General features: G+C 39.5%; 1 pseudogene; it reads left to right on the top strand.

The window, feature by feature from the left end:
- The first annotated feature begins 10,662 nt into the window (after window positions 1-10,662).
- On the top strand, window positions 10,663-13,170 carry LOC147852971 (AAA-ATPase At4g30250 pseudogene; annotated as a pseudogene).
- The last annotated feature ends 1,316 nt before the right edge of the window (window positions 13,171-14,486 follow it).

The following is a 14,486-nucleotide window of genomic DNA, read 5'->3' on the forward strand; positions in this document are numbered from 1 at the left end:
AAAGAAAGAAAGAAAGAAAAACACGAATGATATTGGCTAAAGAAATAAATATGTGTTTGATTCCAATGCAAGAGGGCCCTTTATAAAATAGGGTTTGATTACAATGTGGCAACTTCTAGTTACCCACAACCTCAACCAAACATAAATACTAAATGCCCTTAAAGACGAAAGCAAATCCGAACACGGAGCACGAACACGAAGAAGACGAACAAACGAGCACCACAAAAATGCTGACCCCAACGAACCACAACCACCCGAACGGCAAGCACACGGGCTCGCAACGATAAACGGGGGCGAAGCAATGTCGAACCAACAAAGCTCGGGCTCACGAGCACTGTAAACGAGCACTTCAAGTGCCAACGCGAAGAAGATGAGCACATGGCGATGAGGGAATGAAGGGGTATGAGATGAAGAGAAATGGTGAAGATGAAGATGAAGAGCTCCGAAGGAAAAATGGCGATAGTCTCCTCCTCCCAAAACGTCCTGCCAAATGAGCCTCCCTCGACCTCCTTTTATAGGAAAAAAAGAAGGGGGGTCACCAATTTTGTCTTCAATGCAAAATGAATAAAATTTCTTAAATCACATTGCATTGTAAGACCAAATTTGAACCCTGCACCTCTAGGTAGAAGTCAATGGAACTCTAGGTAGAAGTCAATGTGACTATCCACTAGTCCATTAACTCTCTCTTACGTAATATATAATTCTATATCTAGAAATTCATAGCATGTCTCCTCTCTACTTTTTATCTATCCTCTTTCTTACTTTTTACACGAGTTTCTATACCTCCTTTCCACCCTTTCTTTTCCCTTTTCTTTTGCATGTGCACAATTAATTGCCTTTGTGTGCACAGACATTGCACACGCACATTTTGACCCCCCCTTTCGCTAGTTTTTCCCACACTCGAGCACGCCAGATCATGAAAACAGGTTGTAGTACTCGCATTGAAAATCTTCCAGAGATTTTCCCAGGCCTCCTTCGGCGTTTTTGCATCTTAGATGTAGCCGAGCATCTGGTCATGCACACAGGACATGAGGCAGTAAAACACTCTACTCGCTCCTTGTTCCCATGCGTCCCATGCTGGGAAGTCCTTGTGTGCCGGATCCAACGCTACCTCGTTCGTTCCTCCCACATAACTCCAATAATTATGCCCCACTAGGTACTTATGCATTTTGTACGACCAAGACGCATAGTTGCTCCGATCGACCTTTTCTGTCAGAAGCGAACTTGCCATTCCTCTGTCCATCTTTTGGTTCTCTTGTGTCCTTCACCGAGTGTTAGGGTTTGTCTTCGAATGCATCTGTCTGTTGTAGAGGAGTGTCAACTCTCGCGCTCTGATACCATGTTAAAGTAAACATGCGGAAGCTTATGAGACAAAACCGGTTGTACCGAGTAACAACAGAATATTGAGAAGAAAGGTTTAAGGAGACCTTACGCAGGGGAGAGGTTGAGAGAGGAGAAAGCTAAAAGTTAATTCAAAATAATAACACTCTGTACATAGAATGTGCTTAGAGAGCACTTTTATACAAGTCCATAGAGGACTAACAGGTACTTCAATGCTCATACGAGCGACTAACACTGACTCCCAAAAATATGCTTACGTACTAGGCTAGATCCGTAGGCCTCTAACGGCTTACTAGTTTCAATTTGATCCAGCTCTCTGATCCGGCTCCTAGTTTCGGATACCAATCCGGATCCGGTTGAGCTTGCTCGCTCAACACTTCATAATATATGGCTCTTTAAAAATAATAAAGATAGAAGCTGAGTCATAAACAAAAAAGTGTTACTCCATTTCCACATCTTCAATCTTCACTCATATATTCGAGCATGCCCCATAACACTCATATGATAGAATTTAACATGGTTTGTATTGAAGTGTTATCATCCTTTCTGATAGAATTTTGTGACCATGAGATTAATTTCAAAGCCCTAACCTATTAACACCAAATCTATGTTGTTACTTGTGCCCATTGTGATTTCATTTAGTGGTTGTCCATACAATCCTCATCAACTTTGATCCTTCCATCAATATAGCACTTGTTGACAAATTTGTGGGCTCATCCTATAATTTCCATGGGAATGACTTTTCCTCTTCATAAGGTCAATGACAATGTCATCATTTGGCTATCTCAAGAACCTCACATAGTGTGAGTTTTATGTGGTTATCTATTACTATTTCCTCCATTCCCCATCTATATTTGAAAGAATCTGGATGTTTGTCCAATTTTCTTTCTACCTTTCCATATGGCCTCCATGCCATAGTATCCTCCTTTCCCTAAGCTTCTCAATGTCATGCTTTTTTTTATGGTTCTGCTTGTTTTTCCATCTCTTTTTGTTCTCCTCAACTAAAACCTCGTATCTCCTAGCACGAGACTCGTCTTCACTTCAATCGGGCCCTCTCATCTTGTCATCATTTTCCACCTTCCTTTCTCTGAACCTTAATAGATTCATCTATCTCTCTAAAGCTTCCCCTTCTCAAAACTTCTTGCCATAGTTAGCCAAAACGCATTTTCACAAGAATCTAGGAATATAACCTCTTTCCTTACTCTAATCTTGGATGATGAGGAGCAATGTATTGCATTGCATGAAATAGTGGAGATGGGATTATGTGACATTTTTATAGCTTCTATCAAATTCGAGAATGTAGAAGTCACATAAACATGCAATATATGGGAGAGCACTTAGAGATATGTTCTCTCACGTTGAGAAAAGACACAATCATAAATTACCTAAATTATTACAGGATATAAAGGTAAACACATAAACCTTTGTACTCTTCTACAGATCTGATTGTGCTTAATGTAAAGAAATTGTAAAGGTGAAATTGTAAACCTATGATTTCCACTTCCTCATTCTATTTAAACCCATGCCTCTCATGAAATATTCTTAGTAGGAAAGATAAAAAATAGGAAAATTAGACCATTCCAATTATTAGTAATTTGTAGTAAATTATGACATAAATTGAATCCCAAGTCCACAATCCTTACAATTTAATACATAGTGAGTAAAATATGTTTTTCATAATTAAACTCAAGTTGCAATACAAAACAAGAGATTACACACTAAAGTATAATGTTAAAACACTGTCGATACGCATAATATGCAATTCCTAAGGCGGACCTAGCAAATTGTTGCCTTTAAACAGACATGCTCATACCATTAAATCTCTTAAATCAAAACTTATAAATTTTAGGTTGTGATTTCATGTCATGAGTAGTGGGTTTTATGTTATGTCCAAAGTTTGTATGTTTTGTTTGAGATCATTCACACTCATGAATTGATCCTCAAATATGGTGCGACAAATCTTTTTTTGGCATAATATGAGATGCGTACAACATTTATTCGAGAAAGTTGAAGGAACCAAGTTTGACACTCTACTTACGATTTTTTCATAGCTTTTAAGTCTTATTCATTTTGGTCAATTTGCTTCCATATAAAAAACAAGGCCAGTTTAAATTGTGATGATCATGTGCACTTCAATGTCAAGATAATCATATCAAAGATTTAAAACACGCACATGTATGTACACAGATATATGCACCCACACACTTACATTGGTTTTTCTCATTGAAGTTTATAGATTTGAGGATGCTTTAATGTCATATGGCAACTAAGAAGAAATTTATCATTACATCATCAGTTTTCGACATTTCAATTTCAAAATTTCAGCATATAAAACTCATTACTTACGACTCAAAAGTATAATTTGATGATGCCAAACACAATATTCTACCATAGCACAATATCACGTTTATTTGTGCCATAACATTAAAAATGTATATGGTATATTTAGAACAATATCTTAATGGATATAAAATCATAATGCTTTTGCATCAAGCTTTGGCACATAATGTCTTGACAATTAAATAATGGTACATCCACTTATCAACAACAGCTTGAAGCCTCGGAAAGCCCATTGCAACAAAGATGGGTGCTAGGGTCTTCACAATATGTTACATGTCTCACGCATTTCTATGCTTGCAAGCCCATCCATGCAACATTTATCGTTATTTGGCTTCCATTCAATTTTGTTGGCTTTGGAGATATTGCAATTTTTTAAATATTTCGAATGTGTTGTAAATCATCCCTTACCAGAATGAAAGTATTAAAATTTAATTGATAAGATCTTTGTATACATTATTGGTTGTAGTAAGTACTATTGTGCGTTAATCATGTGTCCTCTAAAAAAGATGCGATGTTGTCCAACTTGGCAACATAAAATATCAAGGGCAATAATTAAGATCATGTGGTCACAGAAAGTTATTTGTACCATTGATGAAAGGGATGGTAGCTTCCCTATTTCCAACAACAATTTGCTTTTTTTAGATAGAGACACACCTTCAAACACTGACTGCAATCAAGATTTAGGGCATCCCATGTATGTTAAGAATACCTTGCACGGCCCATATTATCATTGAACTTATTATTAAACAAGATCATGAGAGCTAGCTAGACCATCCCATCAGCTTCAATACCTTTGAGATTCATCGACTTATGTGCAAGATTGCAATCTTGACTATTGATATCTAACTTTACCATGTACCAACTTCGAAAAAATGAAAGGTTCCTTATTGTTGTCAAAGTTGTAGCTGAGAATTTAGTGCACACATGCACATACAACGTCTCTCATCCACCTGTTGAGGGAAGAAAAAGGGTATGGATTGACCATAATTGCCGAAATAGCACATATATTTGCTCTTTCTAGGGGTTGACCAAGGACGTTTGAGGTAATATCAATAGGGGAATTGGGGAAATAATGAAAGATTGGGATGTTTCATAGTTTCTAGCTTATATTATCTTTTAGATATGTATGTTTTAGTTATTTTTGTCTCTCTCTTTCTCTATATATCTATTATAGTCGAGTTATTCTGTCCACCCTTATCACTTTACCATCCAGTTTTATATCATGATATTTTTATAGATAATGTTGTGAATTATGTTTTTGTAAAAAATCAAAGAATAATGCATTTGATGATTAATGTCACTGCATGTAAGCATAATAGAGTACGGGAAACACAATTATGTAATATATTTGAGCATTTGTAATCGTGTGCATGTAGGCTAAGGGGTGAGAGTACGGGAAACACAATTATGGCACATTCACAATACTTAAATTTCGTTATCTTCTTACTTTAAACTCAATTAGCATAGTGATTGCATGAAGCTTGGATGTATGTGGTAAATTAATCCACTTTATTTCCCATATAATCATAAAAAGTCACTCTCTACCACACTCATGACTTTAATTATATTCTAGATGAATGGAGTAAAGGTATACAAGTAAGAATAAGAATATAGAGACAGAAGGTATGAGAGAATATAAACACTCAAAAAACTATATCGATAAAATCTTCAAGTTACATTCGAATAAACTTCAAAATAGCATGATGATTTACACATATTGCCTCGAAGTTTTAACTTTGTTGTTAGAAGTTAGGAACTTGTATTGAGAAGTGGAGCTCACTTATTATTATCTTGGGTGGTAACCAACCTCCCAATGCTTGTATATAAGCATCGGAAGATGCAAAGATTGCACAAATGTATATCTTTAGGGTTTAGCATATCGCAATGCATAATGGCCACTAAAACAAATCAATCTGTGAACTAATATGCAACATCCAATAAAAACACAGAAAGTGCTTAATCGAAGGTAAAAAATAGAATCATTGAGCGAACATTTCAAGGTGGATTTTGTGGATTTTCAAGATTGATTTTTGAGAGGACATGAGTATCTACATACATTGCTACACAAAAATTTGAGATCCTAATTTGGAAATAATGACCATATATATATATTAATATGGGCAATAGGATGGCTATAAGTTTGTGCATCATTACTCAAGTTTATAGCCTATTTAATGCTATGGTAATTGCCTTAGGGTCTTGCTAGTTTATGATAATGTGTGTATGCAAAGTTAAAATCTCTAATTTTCAAGCATCAATCGAACCTTAGATCTTGTGGGTGTGTCATACAGGATATGGTATCATTTATACAACTTTTTTTCTAAACATATATACATCAACATACATACCTCTAAAAGCATGGTTTGGATGCCCTCCTGATAACATAGTTGTTCTATCACACATGCATGCTTAGAGATAGCTCTCTCTCCCTCACACACACGTACACACTTACAATTATATCATGAGGAGGCATCTTGTCTTTTGGTTTATATATACAATGAATGATCCAACAAATTGCCAACATGGTGTTGTTCTAAAAGCCCCTCGTTCTACGAACATCCCATGTTAATAGAAGAGCATCAACTAAAACAATATGCCTAATTGAAAATGTACATTGAATTCGATTTATGGCGATCAAATTATTATTTGTTTGCCTTCAAGACAAACTCTAGGAACATTATATAGAAAAAATACTAGTATAAACAAAGACATACCTTTCTTTTGAAGGGATAATAAAGAGGAGAGGTTTTGAATTGTTTGGTTTACAAACGGATCAAAATGTGATCAAATGTATTAGTAAGTTGTCTACCACATCCTTATAATTTTCCGATTCATTTTCACTAGTATCTCATGTATGAAAGGGAATTCAAGCTAGTAAATAGAAAAAAGCTATATACTCATAAATTGTTTGAGAATTTACCAAAACAACCCTAGGTTTTCAAATGACCAAAAATGCCCTCATGGCGTAGATGTCATGAAAGGATTACGAGAACTTAAAATCCCCCCCAAATGCAGCTACAACTCTAGCTAGAACATGAAAATGTTTTGTCAATCATAGTTGCCATTGTTAAACATAAAAAGCATTCCATCCTTACTAGACATGTGGCTCTTAGCTAGAGCATTAGAATTGCTTTTCGAATGCATCCACAACTTGAGAACAAAAAATGTTCCACCCCAAATCGCACTTGTGCTTTTAATTAGAACACCCCCCACCCCACGATAACACCTTCAAGACAAGACTCAACATATAACATAATTGCGCTCCCACACCAATTGCACGTGTGAATCTATAGCCATACCTATAAAAATCCCCGTTTTTCCAGAAGAGAATGTGTCCGAGAGACTCTAGGTAGAACAATTGAATACTAAAGACAAAACAAAATCCGAACACATATGCAAATCTAGCGAGGAGGGCGACGCAAGGATACAAATCCTCGCTTCCACATGGGAAGAGGCACTAGGGATCATGTTGGCAAGTTGAGGGGCATGGTTTTAATACCTTGGGCATAAAGAGGGGGGTATGTGTACTTTCTTGGTGGCATATGAGGATACAAAGACCAAAACATAGATGGGCATTATAATGATGAGACCTCCTCCCCCATCTCTTTCACTCTTTTTCTCTTTTTGTACATAAAAGAATTATTATATAGCTATTAGCCATGCTGCATGCATTGGGATTCTCTTATGACTCTATATCTATATATATATATATATCTATTGTATTATATTCACATCTCCGGACAAAATATCTTTCTTTTTTTCCCCTTTTCACTACTTATTCATGGATATCATTCCACATACACACATTATCCAATTTACTCATTATCTCTCTTCTCTATCTAGCTCTAGGTACCTTTTTTTCTGTGTGTGTGTGATCATAATATCCATCCCCCCTAGGCTTGGTTGTACCCTCCCTCCCCATAATAATACATCAAGAAACTCAACGTGCATTTTGCAACCTTCTGTGCTTGTTTTCCGGACATCGAAAAGCTTTTATGTATTTTTATTTCATTTCTATGCCGGTCGTCTCATGATCGAATCGACTTTCAGCCGTGCGAGAAATCGGTCGTTTCTTGATCCTGATACCCCACATTAATTGCATTCATAATATTGGATGCCACGGACAAAGTAATGAATTATATGAACCAAGGAAATGTTGGATCTCCTCGGAGCAATAAGTATTTTTTAAAGTACCCAAATTATAAAGATGTACCCCATGTTCCATACATCCTACCATCTAGCTTGATAGTGATTAGGCCAAACTAATATAGTGCTTAGTTTCAAGAATGTTAAATTCACAAGGTAACAAATTCTATTTGCACAAACTTTTAATTTCATAAGTTTGGAGGCCATGGGTATCAGAGCTGATCGGAAAGTGGTTAGTGCTTGCATGATTTTTCATCAAATATAACTAATGTTACCATGCATTGATGGAAGATTGGCTAGTAGTTTCACATATTCGGTAACATTATTTACTTACAAACTTTGTAAAACTTCAGGTGAAATATCCGGCCATAACTTTGAGAATTACAAACCTACTCAAGTTCATTATATTTGGCCTTTTAAATGAGCTTGAGGCAAAGTCCCTTGGCTATGGTGTTTCGTCTAAGTTCTTTATGATATGACATGTTTATTTGGAACTACCTTTGCATGCTTGTGTCCTGTTTTAATCCATCCCAAGAAGTTAGATCATAGTTCCATCCATGCATAAACTAGCCACGATTATATATATATATATATATATATATATATATATTCATATGTGCAAGTGACAACTAGTTACATGGCCCTTCCAACCATAAATTACTTCAAGTCTTTTAAAAGAAAACATGAACACGATATAACATCGTGGGCATTAACAAGTGTGTGATGGTTTGAAGCTAATAGTCATCATCAAAGAACTCGAAACTAGTTCCTTGTTGCATGGAGCCCAAAACTAGTCTCTTTGTTGTGTGGTTTTGCATGTACAAACTACTTTAGATGGTGAGGATTCACAAGTGGAAGCTTTTTGCAGTAGCTTTGTAAGGTGGCACCAGGACTTTAGCTCAGAACCCTATCATAAAATGCGAGAGGGAAAATGTTGTATTGCAACCTTGCCCCATTTAAATGCCTTGGAGTTCCCCTACTAAGGGTCGTGCATGATTTTATATCAAAGGCCAAACACAACACAACGATAAGACTATACTGGAGTTGGCATCTACCTTCACATGCTAGTAACCATCATTTTATTGGAGAAGTTAACAAACTCTTGGGGGAAGACAATAGTATACATACATAGGTACAATGTCTATCCTTCATGAATGTAAATCGATAGATTCCATTCATGAGAATCTTATTGTATTTATAAGAGAGATTCCCTTACCAACATAAGCAATTGATGTGAATTGAGCATTCTTTTTACAATAAAACTATTCTTGTAAAAAAAATCTATGTATACACATGCACAAACATACAAAATTCAGTTTATTTTAATGTGATTTGCAATAAGACGTACTGAGACCTCAGACCTGTAACATCATCATCATCATCAATCTACTCAAATGTTTTTATAATATTTCCACACAATGATAAAGTTACATTGTATTGACCTTTTCTGAAATGCAAAATCACGTTTCTTGTTTTTTCTAAAATGATAAGGTTGAAGGATACCATTGCATAAAACCTCTGTACATGATGCATGCCCACATTCAAATAGCATTTTGTATGTTGTGAATGATGATATAACCAACAATGTGTGTGGATTACCCTTGGGATGTATTTTAGCACTGCGATTTGGCAACTACTTTGACCTTAACTTGATTGCACACACGTTGAAAGGTTTGAGAAAGTTTTAGTACTGTGAAAATGATACATGGCTCGCAACCTTAAAACAAAGAGGTCAAACCAACACAAATGTTTTTTTGTTATCTCGAAAAGTAACGGAACAAGTAGCATTACGCATGCTAATCAACCTTTTGCAGAACTTTTTATCTTCTTTTGTAGTTCATGGTAAGCAAGTAGAAAGGTCGGCATACTCACTGTACAAACTCGTACATGGCGGCACATTCGTCTCAGTTCCTCCTCACGTATAGTCCGACAAGTTACTACGAGCCTATTATTGGATGTCAAAAAAGTTTGACGCATATGTATTATCTAGCTATGTGGGGTTGCCCATCTCTCCCCTATTCGTGGTCTTCATGAGGAGATTGCTTCCTTTTTGTGTGTGGGTGTGTGTGGCGATTGCCATCATCTCCCCATATGTGGTCGCATGAGGGGATTGTTTTTTTTTTTCGCGTGTGTCCTAGGAAGAAAGGTGACTTGACTGGACCATCTACACACCCACAACCACACCCACACCCACACCCACATGTGGAACAAGGGGTACCCTTGAAGGCCTTGTGTCGTGTGTGTCTCGGACAAAGAAGACATATTGTACATATGTTTGTGTGTGTACACACAAGTCATGGCATGGCACACATCAAATGTCGCCTCTCACACACACAAACATTTAAAAGGCAGGCACGCACCCTATATATATATATATATATTTAAAAACATTAGAAAATAAAGAAAAACATAAAATCATTATCCATGAATTGCAAGACGATTATTATTATTATTATTCAAAAAATAAATCTCAGATACTCCACGAAGTATGGCATTTAAAAAAAAATAAAAATCCCTCTAGAGAGGGGGACACGGATTCTCTCTCTTCGACTGTTCCTTTCAAAGGCTCCCCTGTGGTTTTTGTTGTGTTTTTTAAAACCCCACCTCTCCTCCTCTCCTCAGCCTTCATGCCCCAATTTTTGGCCTTAGAGAAGACGTTAAATATATCTTTCTCTCTCTCTCTCTCTCTTTCTTTGTCCTGTGAGTAGAGAGACATTGGTCTCGTCTTCTCTGCCCCATCGATTCCTCTTTACCTATTAAGCACCACCGTCCGTCAATTTCCCGTCAGTCAATCGGGTCCGTCAATCGGTGCGATCGATCGATCGAGAGTTTGATCTGGGCGGCTCGGACATGGAGCTCCTGCGGAACCATCAGCAGCATCCGTCGGAGCTAGTGAGCCAGCTGGGCTCCCTCCTGGGCCTCCTCACCGTGGTGCACACCATGCTCTACACCCTGCTGCCCATGCCGCTGAGGGGCCTCCTAGCCGGCCTGCTCTGGAGGCTCCGCGACTGGCTGTCCGCGCGCTACCACTACGTGGAGATCCCGGAGCTCGACGATTCCACGTGCCTGCCCAACGAGCTCTACGCCGCCATTAAGCTCCACATCAGCACCTGCATCCTCCAGCAGGGCTCTGCCCAACCCAGCTTGGCTTCCGCGGCTCACTCCAGGCGCCTGCGCCTCAGCCGCGCGCCCGCCGCCGGCTCCGGCGGCGGCTTCACGTGGAGCCCCTGCAACGGCGAGGTCATCCCCGCAGCCTTCGACGGCGCCCGCCTCTGGTGGGAGCACTACACCTGCCACGACATGGCCCCGGCATCGGCGGCGGCGCCGATGACCATGGCCATGATGATGCCCCACCACCACCAGCTGTTCGGCCGCCACATCGGCTTGTGCGGCTCCGTAGGCGGCGGTGGCGGAGGCTCTGGAGCCGCCAGATCCTCCGGCTTCGCCCCCGACCAGGAGCGCCGCACCTATGTCCTGAAGCTGCACCGCAACGACAAGGACCGGGTCCTGACGCCTTACATGGACCACATCCTGGCCCAAGCCGCCGAGCTGAAGCAGCACACCCGGGAGCGCCTCCTCTTCACCAACAACGCACGTAGCGACTCCTACCGACACACCTGGGACTCCGTCCCTTTCAAACACCCCTCCACCTTCGACACCCTGGCCCTCGACCCCGACAAGAAGCGCCTCATCGTCGACGACCTCCTCGCCTTCTCCCGCGGCGAGGATTTCTACAAGAAGACCGGCCGTGCCTGGAAGCGCGGCTACCTCCTCTATGGCCCCCCTGGCACCGGCAAATCCAGCTTGATCGCCGCCATGGCCAATCTGCTGAGGTATGATGTCTACGACCTTGAGCTCACTCAGGTCCGTTCCAACGGCGAGCTCCGGAAGCTTCTCCTACGTACCACCAGCAAATCCATCATTGTCATTGAAGACATCGACTGCTCGCTGGATCTCGGCAATCGGATTGCCAAGCCGCTGCCGCTGTCATCGTCGTTGTCGGGTGTGAGAGGCGGAGGAGCATCAGTAGTAGGAATGGGGAAGAAGCCGGTCACGAGGAAGGGCGGAGAAGCTGTAGGAGCATCGGAGATGGTGATGATGATGAACAGCATCAAGGAGGAGGCATTGATGCAAATGCAGGGGATTTGTGGCTCTAATTCTGCTGTCACACTGTCGGGATTGCTGAATTTCACCGACGGATTGTGGTCTTGCTGCGGGGACGAGAGGATCTTCGTGTTTACGACCAATCACATTGAGAGCCTCGATCCTGCCCTGTTGAGGTCTGGCCGGATGGACATGCACATCTTCATGTCTTACTGCACATTCCCGGCATTCAAGATTTTGGCTTCAAACTATCTCGGCATAGAAGATCACCCCCTCTTCGCATCCGTCGAGTCGGCCATGGCCCAACATAACATGACCCCGGCCGAAGTGAGCGAGATCTTCATCCGAAACAAGGACAAGCCGGCACATGCTGCGCTACAGGAGCTCGTGTCCGAGCTTCTCTGTTCTGACTCTGTTAATTCGGGTTCTAAGGTCGATGGTAATGACGAGGATTATGATGATGATTCGATGCAAGATGTTCAGGAGTTAGTGAAGCAAGCAATCCATCCTATGTTGAGCAATAACGATTGTAATGACAACATTGTGATGAATGGTGATGGGGAGGATGGATTAAGAATGAGCTGCACTGGTAATAAGTTGGAGGGTTCTCATGAAGCTCACACGACTAATGTCCTTAGGATGAGTAGTACAAAGAAGCCATCATCAAAGAATGGGGATGGGAGCTTGAATTGCCCACATTGCAAGGGAGCAAACACATTGATTCAAGCTGAAGAAGGTTTTACTGAACTTGAATGTGATGATAAGAATAACATGGGTGGTGATGATGGTGGCTTGTATGTGGACCATAGCCATAACCATAGCCATAATGACCACCCTTGTGATGATAAGGCCATTGTTGCTCAAACCAAAGATGGTAGCTCATCATCATAAAGAAATTGCATTTACTTCTTCTGGAATCCAATGGGGGACAATACCAAAAATAGAAATTTAGTTGACCTTTCCTGTTTTGTATCATGCTTTTCTTTTCATTTACACATGTCCAAGTTTTGTCTTTGCTAAAGCCCCCACCCCCTTCTCTAAAAAAAACAACAAGATGCAAAAGCTTCGAAAAGGATGGATGTATTATTCCCCTCCCTCTGTCATGTTGTAACAAAACTACTGGTTTTCTTTCTCCCTTTTCCCTTCCGAGTTTTGCTTCATCATTTTATTATTGTTTGTATCTTAGCTTAGCTTTGAAAAGGGAGGAATGTTTTGGAAATATAATGATTCATTTCTTTACTTTTGTGTGATCTCCATGGAATGTGTCTAATAAAACACATGTCATTTCTAGCTATAAGATATAATGCGAAAATAGACTGATGATAAATGGAATTTTGATGCACAACACATTCATGAAGTTCAGCCAACATTGTGGGTATGTGATGTTGTTTGTGGCCGGTGGTTAAATAGTAGCATTTAGTGTATAAGAAACATGTGTGAAAGCAAGAATTTTAACACATGACCTTTATGTTCATAGAATTTTCTAAGGCCGTTGTGCCTTATCTTGACTAGTTTTATTTTTTTGAGTTTTTCACATCTCTTGGATTAATTGAATCTTAATCCATTGAGATTTTGGAGTAGTCATCTTAGAATTCACATCAAAACAATGGATGGATGCCGGTATCTACCAGTATGTCAATTACTCTTAGAATTCACATAGAAACACTAGTGACTACCACAATATTAGTGTCTCCCTTGTCGTTAGTGCATGAGTCTTATCTGTGTGTCTCCCTTGTTGTTAATGCATGAGTCAATTCTATTTTGGTTAAGTCCTATTGGGATCTTCCAAGGATCTAGCAATATATGATGATTGAATTCTCTCAATCTCGTCTCTGGGTATATCTTTGCATCTGAGCTATCGACATTGGGCATGGCTAGCTTTCATAGTGTTGTAAGAATCATACTATCTATTTGTCTGTATCGTGTTGTCTCCAATGACATTGATATACCAAGTCGATGTAGTTACATTATCTCATGAAAGAAGTAGAATGTATATATAAATGGGACATTCTCTTATGTTTATATGATAATAAGCCTATTTCGTCTTAGCTTTTCTCAAGTAGGATATAATTCGTGCTAACACAAAATCTTTACAATATTTGGGAAAAAAGATACCCAAACTTCTCCCATTTCAATGCCTCGAACAAGTGTGGAAGTGTGCTAGGATTTTGGAGGGAAATGCAGCACGAGGATCAAATATTGCCTAAAGTGAGGCTTTGGAATATGGAATATTTGATTTAGTCTTCTAGTAGAATGGTCTATAATTGCAAGATGCCTACATTGGGGGATAGTAAATTTTATCTAGTTAAGATAAAAATAGTTTGATAAGTTTATGGTTGTGTTTTTTCTCCCTTCAAGGGTTTAAAATTTGTTTGCTAGATTTCATCGATTTATGAAGCTCTCATTGACATTGAGTGGTCGTACGAGGTCAAGAGTTGATTCTCGCATTCCTATGTCCCAATGATGAGATGCAAAATATTTGTCCTATGTTATAATTGGTTAGCACATGGAAGAGTCAGAACACTCTTTAATAAGAAGATTCATTGTGAACAATC

The sequence above is a fragment of the Azolla caroliniana genome, unplaced genomic scaffold (genome assembly GCF_043228905.1).
Source record: "Azolla caroliniana isolate FFs.n. ecotype wild unplaced genomic scaffold, voAzoCaro1.0.p SCAF_17, whole genome shotgun sequence".
Classification (NCBI taxonomy): Eukaryota; Viridiplantae; Streptophyta; class Polypodiopsida; order Salviniales; family Salviniaceae; genus Azolla; species Azolla caroliniana.